General features: G+C 41.3%; 1 protein-coding gene across 3 annotated transcripts in view; it reads right to left on the minus strand.

The window, feature by feature from the left end:
• Positions 1 to 7,444, minus strand: part of Csgalnact2 (chondroitin sulfate N-acetylgalactosaminyltransferase 2) — a 40,072-nt gene extending 32,628 nt beyond the window's left edge. For 2 of the 3 annotated variants that reach the window (XM_036182373.1, XM_036182375.1), the window contains exon 1: positions 7,348 to 7,444. The gene's annotated coding sequence lies outside the window, so the exon portion shown is untranslated. Of the gene's footprint in view, positions 1 to 3,783; positions 3,916 to 7,347 lie in introns of all 3 variants that reach the window. The other variant, XM_036182374.1, reaches the window with a different exon arrangement.
• Between the last annotated feature and the right edge of the window lie 1,192 nt (positions 7,445 to 8,636).

Consider the following 8,636-nt stretch of genomic DNA (forward strand, 5'->3'; position numbering starts at 1 on the left):
ACCATCAGATTACATTCCTAAAGCTGGCCTCCAAGATCTGTTCCCTCATTTAGCCCCTTCCTCCTGAGGCTGACCACCAAGGTCCAGCTATCAAAGTATTGAAGCCCAGCCATCAAAAGGCCCCCTTGGCTTGCACAATTAAAATTAAACACTTCATTCTAACATGGGGGTTCCCCTTGTACATTTATAAACTGCCATTTTCCTGAGCCAAACCTTTTCTTTTCAGGTACTGCATACATGTGGTGCACAGACATATGCAGACACAACATTCAAACATGAAAATAAAAATGAAATCTCAAAAAATTAATGAAACAAAATGAACTCTTGGAAACAATACAAGTGAGAAAAAGTGGAGTGATTTTGTAAATATTCAAAGGAAGAGCTGGGGAGATGGCTCAGCAATTAAGAGCACTTGCTGCTCTTACAGAGGACCTAGGTTCTGTTCCCAGCACCTACTTTGTGGCTCAAAATCACCCATAACTCCAATTCTAGGAGATCCATGCCCTCTTCTGACCTCTGAGGACATCACATATGCACGGTGCACATACCTACATGCATACATATACACTCAACATATAAAAAATAAAATAAGTTTAAAACCTTTTTAAATATTCAAAAAATAAGCCAAACTAGAATTCTATGCCCAGCAAAAATAACTTTTGAGAATGCTCACTACAGTTCTCCACTGTACCAACTGAGGATTCATCAAGATAATCTTTGAAAAACAAAGGTAAAATATTTTTATTCAGACATAAAAATAAGCTGAAAGAATTCATCACCATCACGCTTGTGCTACAAAAAGGAAAACAGATCTACAAAAAGCAATGTAAAGCACTGGCAATGTTAACTACATTGGTAACTGGCTTCTTACTGTAAGTTTTAAAAAACTAAGCACAATTTTAGGAGGTTTTTGTGTGTGTGTTTGTTTTTAAGATAGAGTCTCTCTACACAGCCCAACTGTCCTGAAACTCACTATGTAGACCAGGCTTGCCTCAAACTCAGAGCAATCCTCCAGCCTCAGCCTCCCAAATGCTGAATTCTATATGCACGAGCTACCACAGCTATTTTTTTAAAGTCCCTTTTTCACACAGCAACAAAAGGCCACAGAATTACCTGAAGACATAACTACTATCAGAATACTGTTATGTCTGGGAAGAAGGAGATTACAGCGTTATGTAATCTTAGGCATAAAATGTAACCTCTCTGCTCATAAAATGAGCCAGTTTTCCTGGATAGCCAATTTTTAAAAATTTATTACTTTTAAGGTGGTTTTTTTTTTTTTTGGTTTGTGTGTGTGTGTGTGTGTGTGTGTGTGTGTGTGTGTGTGTGTGTAGCTGCCCCTGAGGTAAGGGATGCCAGACTCCCTGGAACTGGAGTTCCAAGTAGCTATGAACTACCCAATGTGGTGCTGGGAACCAAACTCAGGTCCTCTGCAAGAGTAGGATGTGTTTTAATCATTGAGCCATCTTTCTAGTCCCTAGATAGCTAATTTTCCTTCTCAGATGTTGTCATTCCTTTAATTAAGGATAAACTAAATATGTATGTGTGCATGCACATGACCCCCGTTTTGGTGGAACAGATTTAATTAAAATGCATACACTCTTTCAGTAATTTGTAATTCTACTTTTAAGATTATTTTTACTACACAATTATCAATACTAGTGTATAATGTTACATGTATAAGATAAGTTTATTTAACAGTGGGATAAAAATAAAAAGCAATTTAGGGCTGGAGAGATGGCTCAGTGGTTAAGAGTAGTTGCTGCTCTTCCAGAGGACCTGGGTTCAATTCCCAGCAACCATATAACAGCTCACAACTATCTATAACTCCAGTTCCAGGGGATCCAATGCCCTTTCCTGGCCTCAATGGTCCATAGACATGCATGCAGGCAAAATATAATATACTTAATTTTAAAAAATGAAATAAAAGTAATTTTTTGAAAAACAAAAAATAGGAAAGATTAAATAAACTATAAACATTTATGCAATAGAATATTTAAATGAAGCAGATCTTTCTTTCTAACACATATAATGCCTATAAAATGGCATTAACACATTACAAATTATTTTTCTCAGTTCTTGTCTGTATAAATTGCTTTGTGGCTGGAAGGGCAAAATTCCAGTATCTGCTCTACTTTACAAGTTCCTCCATTTCTATAAGCTTTAGTTTCCTCATCTAAGTGGGGATAATTATAGAACTTTCTTTGGGGTACTACTATAACAGTCAAGCAAAACCCAACAAGTATTATGTACTCAATAACTGTCAGGTATTAGTTTCCATTGTGTAATTTTTTTTTAGCATGTAATATTTTTAACATTCAAATCTATCAAGTTTTTCCTACATGACTTTTCAGTTTTAGTTTCTCTACCAGAAGTAATCCTAATACAAAATTAATTATCACCTTCTTTCTCAAGCATATAAGCAAGTTTCATTACTCTTTTTACAGTCCCTTTGAAATGTCAGTTTTATCATACACAAAATGCCTTTATGTAGAGATCTCTGTATCTGGCTTCTAAACCAGAGGTAAGCAAGGATTTTAGGTCAAAGCCAGTCAATTCTGCCTTTGTAGCAGCCACAGACAATACAGAAATTACATAAAGAGTTGAGTTTCAAGGGCCACTGAAATCTGAACTTTATATAATCTTCATGTCATAATGTGTTACTTTCCCATAGTATTTAAAAATGTAAAAACCCACCAGGCATTGGTGGTGCATGCCTTTAATCCCAGCACTCGGGAGGCAGAGGCAGGCGGATCTCTGTAAGTTCGAGGTCAGCCTGGTCTCCAAAGCGAGTTCCAGGAAAGGCACAAAGCTACACAGAGAAACCCTGTCTCGAAACACAAACAAACAAACAAACAAACAAAGTAAAAACCCCTCTCAGGCCACAGGTCATATTAGTACAGGTAACCAGTGGGATATAGCAACTCTTATTCTAAAACTTAATGATTTTATATGTCTCAGTTTCCCCTATGTCTCACTCTCTGTATGTTGTTCACAATGGGTTTGAACTGGTGAACTCAAGTGATCATCCTGCCTCAGCCTCCTAGAGAGCTGAACTACAGTTGTATATTACCACGTCTGGGTTTCTCTGTGTAACAGCTCTGGCTGTCCTGGAACTCAGAGAGATCTGCCTACCTCTGCCTCCTGAGTGCTGGGATTAAAGGTGTGTACCACCACTGCTCGGTCATATCCAGTTTTAAAAAAGAAAGTGTTATGCTTATAAAATATCATAAAGTAAAGGAATAGGATAAAAAAGGTAAAACACAGCTGGGCATGGTGGCGCACTCCTTTAATCCCAGCATTCAGAAGGCAGAGGCAGGCGGATCTGAGTTTAAAGCCAACCTGGTCTACAGAGTACGTTCCAGGACAGCCAGGGCTGTTACACAGAGAAGTCCTGTCTTGAAAAATAAAAAAGTTAAACATGAATTAAGGGTATACAGTGAAAAGTCTCTCTACTACCCAACCTCCCAATTTTTGTGTATCCTTCCAAAATTTTGGCCACTATTAAGCATCTTGGTATCTTGGCTTTAATATACCTGACTTTGAACACAGCATTTCACTAGCACACCAATCCTTGAAATGGAACCGCTGCCTACATTCCCTTGAATATAATCAGTTCCTACAATGTCCCTTGCCCAGGACAAGCTTCCAGTATACCTTTAACTACTTTCTACTTCCCAGTTGCTATCTCTTAGCTCTGGAATGTCCTTCCCAACTCCATGTGTTTAGAGCCTTGGCTTCCAGCCTCTGGTGCCACTGGGAAGTAGCAGAACTGTTACTCACCATTAAGGAGCAGCAGAAGGGAGTAGGTGACTGGGAGTGTGCTCTTGGGGGAGGGATACTGAAGTTTGGGTCCTTCCTCACTCCCTTAGCTTTTTGGTCCCAAGACAGGTCACATTTCTGCTACCATGTTTGCTGCCGTGGAACCAAAGCAACAGGGCCAAGTGAACACAAGTTGAAACTTGGAGAAAAAATAACCCTTTCCTTTTATTTCAAGTATTTTATCACAGTAACGGCAAGCTGACTGACTAACTGCCACATTAAAATTTTTCTCCAGTTTATTAAAGACTTAAAAATTCAGGCTGGACATGGTGGTGGACATCTTTATATCTCAGCACTTGGGAGGGAGAGGCAGGTAGATATGAGTTCGAGGCTAGCCTGGTCTTAAGTTCCAGGACAGCCAGAACTACACAAAGAAATCCTGTCTTGAAAAGCAAAAACAAACCCAAAGAAACCTAAAATAAAACAAATAAACAAAGACTTAAAAATTCTTAGTATTACATTTAAATTTCTTAGGTAAATTTATTTATAACTTGGAGCTAAGAAATGTTTCACTGTTTTCTTTGAATTCCATACATATTTTTTCCTAAAATTTTCATTTTGATACAGTATATCTTGTATATTCTACTGAATGTGGGTGAAATGATTTTGTTCAGAGATAAGGTTCCAATTTCAAAATAATCCTATGGGCATTTTTGTTTGTTTGTTTGACTTCTTTTCTGGGACAAAAATCTCCTAATGTAGCCAAGACTGGACTTGAATTCATGATCTTCAATTTACCATGTGGTGGGATTACATACATGCATGACCATGCCCTGTTACCATAGCCTCTTTAGAACACAACACTACTGTCATACAATGTTTGGAAATCTGATTTCTATTTCTTTATAAATAAATAAAACATTTTTTTAGAAGCTTATAAAATTATATACTCATCTGCATAGTTCATAAATTTTACTAGGCAGTATCTAAGTGTGTCTTCAACAATATTAAGAGTTTGGTGTATCAATTCATTCTTAAACTCATACACTTCTGCTTTGAGAAATATCCTTATATATCTTGGAGAGCAGCAATCAGGAGCTGCTGGCACACCAGCCCTTTGAAAGGTCTTACTTTCAGATATTCAGATCATCTTCACCCCGAGGGAAAAAAAACCCCGAAATTAGAGAGGGAAGGGTTGATCTATGTTTGCTAGTATTCTGTCCCCTAAAGGATCTGTGTCTCTCTCTCTCTCTGTCTCTCTCCCTCCCTTCCTCCCCCCCCCCCCCCCCCCCGTGTGTGTGTGTGTGTGTGTGCGCGCGCGCGCGCGCGCGCGCGCGCACTCAGTTGGCAAAGCACCTTTCCAAACTTAAGGGTACTAATATTTAAAAGTCTTCAACTCAATTGCTTCTTACATTTGTCCAAATTATATGATCTGACTTCCTACAGATGTTTAGTGATTTTTGTTCTGTTATGGAAATAACTAGACTACTGCAATAAATTCCCATCTGAAACTAACCTTATAATTAATTTAATTCAGTTTTACACTACACCTAGTCTGTGTGCCATGAAAGTAACTATGTTATGTTTTTTGTCTTAAAATCTCATGATTCTCCAACCCATTTTTAGTTGTATCTTTCAATGCTTCATTTCCTCGGTAGCTACCACATTTCCCCTGACAACCACTAACTTGAGTAATACAGTTCTTACCTAACTGTTATCAAACTGTTCAGTCATATCATGGCCTGCTCTAACTGACTTGTGGGTAAAAGATAATGAAACGTAATGAGTGTGCCAGAAGATGGTCAGCATGTCAGGGTGTATCCTTGGCTGGCCTGGAGCTCACTGAGATATGCCTTCCTCTGCCTCCTGAGTGCTGGGATTAAAGGTGTGTGACACCATGCCTTAATGTATAATTGCTATACCTTTAAAACCTTTACTGTTGTATTAGTTAAGAGATTCTGTTACATTTTTAAAAGCAAGTCCATGTTAGTTAAGATGTAATTTTTCCCCATTGTATGTCTCAGTTATTCTACATCTGGCAGAAATGTATTCACACACTCACTAAGACATTTACAAGAATGTTATATCATTCTTAACATCTAAAACAATAATACACAAAACCGGAAGCAGACATGCTCAGAACAGAAGAACAGTCACACCACACAATGGAACATTACAAAAGAACTATCAATAACTACAGCATGATATGAATGTCACCATACCAAAAACCACAAAGGGTGACTTCCATAAGCAATATTCAGAGAATACTACATATTAACTCCATTAATAAAGAGACCAAACTAATGGCTGCGGAGAGACATCAGAATACAGATGGGGGAAGCAGGGTTACACCAGACTTGGAAGAAGCAGAGCACTATGGGAATGTTTTACAGTTACAATCTGACGTACGTGTGTGTGTGTGTGTGTGTGTGTGTGTGTGTGTGTGTGTGTGTGTAGTAGGAAATAGGTAATAAGCATGTAAGGAGTCACTGACCTATATAGTTAATTGGTTTGCATTTGCTGACTTCATGTGTATTTTATACCTCCACAAAAGAAGTGAAGTAAGAAAAAATTATTTGAAACTAAAGCTGATTGCTTAGTTTCAAATCCTCTAAGCCACATGTACTGGAAACCTAAATCCTTTCTGCATTCTTTTAGTCATATAATTTTAAACAAGTGGTAGCAGATAATAATACTAGATGTTCCTGAACTTTATGCCATAAAACACTTTTTGTCACTTCCCCAATTGAAGGCCTATCTATCTATCTATCATCTATCTATCTGGTTTTTTCAAGACAGAGTTTCTCCGTGTAGTTTTGGAGCCTATCCTGGATCTCACTCTGTAGACCAGGCTGGCCTCGAACTCACAGAGATCACCCTGCCTCTGCCTCCCGAGTGCTGGGATTAAAGGTGTGCCACCACCGCCTGGCCCGAAGGTGTTATTTTAATACACCTTTAAAAGACAGCATTAATCTACAAGGACTTAAAGGCCCAGGGGCCTTCAACGACAGGTACTGTCAAGACACTGCACACACACGTTTCAAAAGCAAGGCTAAAGACACTTCCAGGATTCAACAAGAGCTTAAGGGGAAAAGCTTTAGATTTGTAATCCAACTGTCATGCTGCCAGTACCATCACCACAAACACAAGCGCCGCCGTGGTGTTTGACAAATTACACAGCCACTTGCTCAGAAATGCAGGAATTTTCCAAACTATCTGGTCATTCTGACGATTCCCCGTTTTTTCCAGGCTCCGGGGGTCACCGATTCCTACTCCAAGAGCATCTTTTAAAGGAGGTCATTTTTATCAGACCCAGGAAGGCTGCTGCCAGAGGACGCTTTTAACCCCACAGTAAAAAGTTTAGCCACTCAGCACAGACGACGGCGAGTAGGTTAAAAAACAAAACAAAAACCCGTAACTGACACGCCAACCAACGGTCTCTGGCAGCAGCCGTCTCCTGAAACCGGACCAGACTCGGGAGGGCGCGTCAGGGAAGCGCCGCGCCCGGCTGCGTCCCGTCCCGGAGGGCTCGTCCGAAGGGACCGGCCGCCGCCCAGAGGCGCGGCAGGCGAGGGCGGTACTCACCGCGCCCGCCGCTCAGCGCCGCCGCCCCAGGGGAACTGCACACCTGGCCAGCGCCCTGCGCTGGCCGGCCCGGCGCGCCGCCGCGGAGCACCGCCACTTCCGGCGCGCGCGAGGAAATGAGGGAAAATGAGGGTGGGGCGCCACCGCGCGCCCGCCCTCCAGGGCCAGGCCCCGCCCTCCACGACAGGCCCCGCCCCCACGACCAGGCCCCGCCTTCTAAAGCAGGCCTCGCCCTTTACAGGCAGGACACGCCCATTCCTCCTTCTGTTCTATGCCTGGCACAGAAAGCTCCACAATTGACACTTTGGATTCTTCTAAAAACAAACAACAACCGAGTGCCTGTGGACCTCCAAAAAAGGATGAAAGAAGAAAAGCAAGCTCCTGCAGGGACTCGGAGTATCAGGCCAAAACAAAGGACAGATTGGCTTTGTAAAGATCTCTGCCAGAAGACTTGGAGAACAGCAGCAATGTGTAGCAGCAGCAATGTGTCCTGTTCTGGGGCGCTATCATGGGGACCAATAGGTCTCCAGAGCTGTCTGAGCATCCTCAGGAGAGCTGGGCCCTAGTCAACGAACCTAGCCTCCCAATGGCATTTGGGTGAGCCATTCCATTTCACTGGACCCAAGTTTCCTTACATGTTAAATTACGGAGTTTAAGTAGACAGTCTGGTAAGCGGTTTTAATGTCTGGAATTGTATGATTTTAGTGAGTAGAAAAACAAAAACAAAACCTCTCCCACTCTTGCCCCTATCCAAATGATTGCTCGGGGAATATTCTCAAGGCAGTGTCCACCAGGAATACCAGCACAAGCAGGTTAGAGGCTAGCAGGACAAGGCCCTCATGTGTCTGGGTAGAACCGGGTGGTGCCAAGAGGCAGCTCTGGTGTGTGTTCCGCTCTGCTTCTGTTTTCTTTACAGGGTTGCATTGGCAGACTCCCTGGACTTAGGCCCTCAGACTCTCAGCTTTCTCATCTGTTTAGTGGCCAATAACAATAATACATGTTTCCTAAAACTGTGAGGATTAGATGCAGTTTGAAAAAGTCACTTTATTCTAATTAATTCAGAAATAGAAACATGGGATGCAGGCTAAGGGATACAAGACACAGAAAAGAACATCTAAGGCGCACACATGCCCTTTGTCCCCTAGTTTCAACTCCATCATAGTTGGTTTTTAAAATCTTTCCCCTTTTTCATGATGGGTAAGTGAATTCCACTTATTTTTACTGAAGGAGCAAGAACCACAGGAAGAAAGAAAGAAAAAGAAAAGTTTGCTTGTGAAAGTGAAATCCTC

Source organism: Onychomys torridus, chromosome 3, assembly GCF_903995425.1.
Source record: "Onychomys torridus chromosome 3, mOncTor1.1, whole genome shotgun sequence".
Classification (NCBI taxonomy): Eukaryota; Metazoa; Chordata; class Mammalia; order Rodentia; family Cricetidae; genus Onychomys; species Onychomys torridus.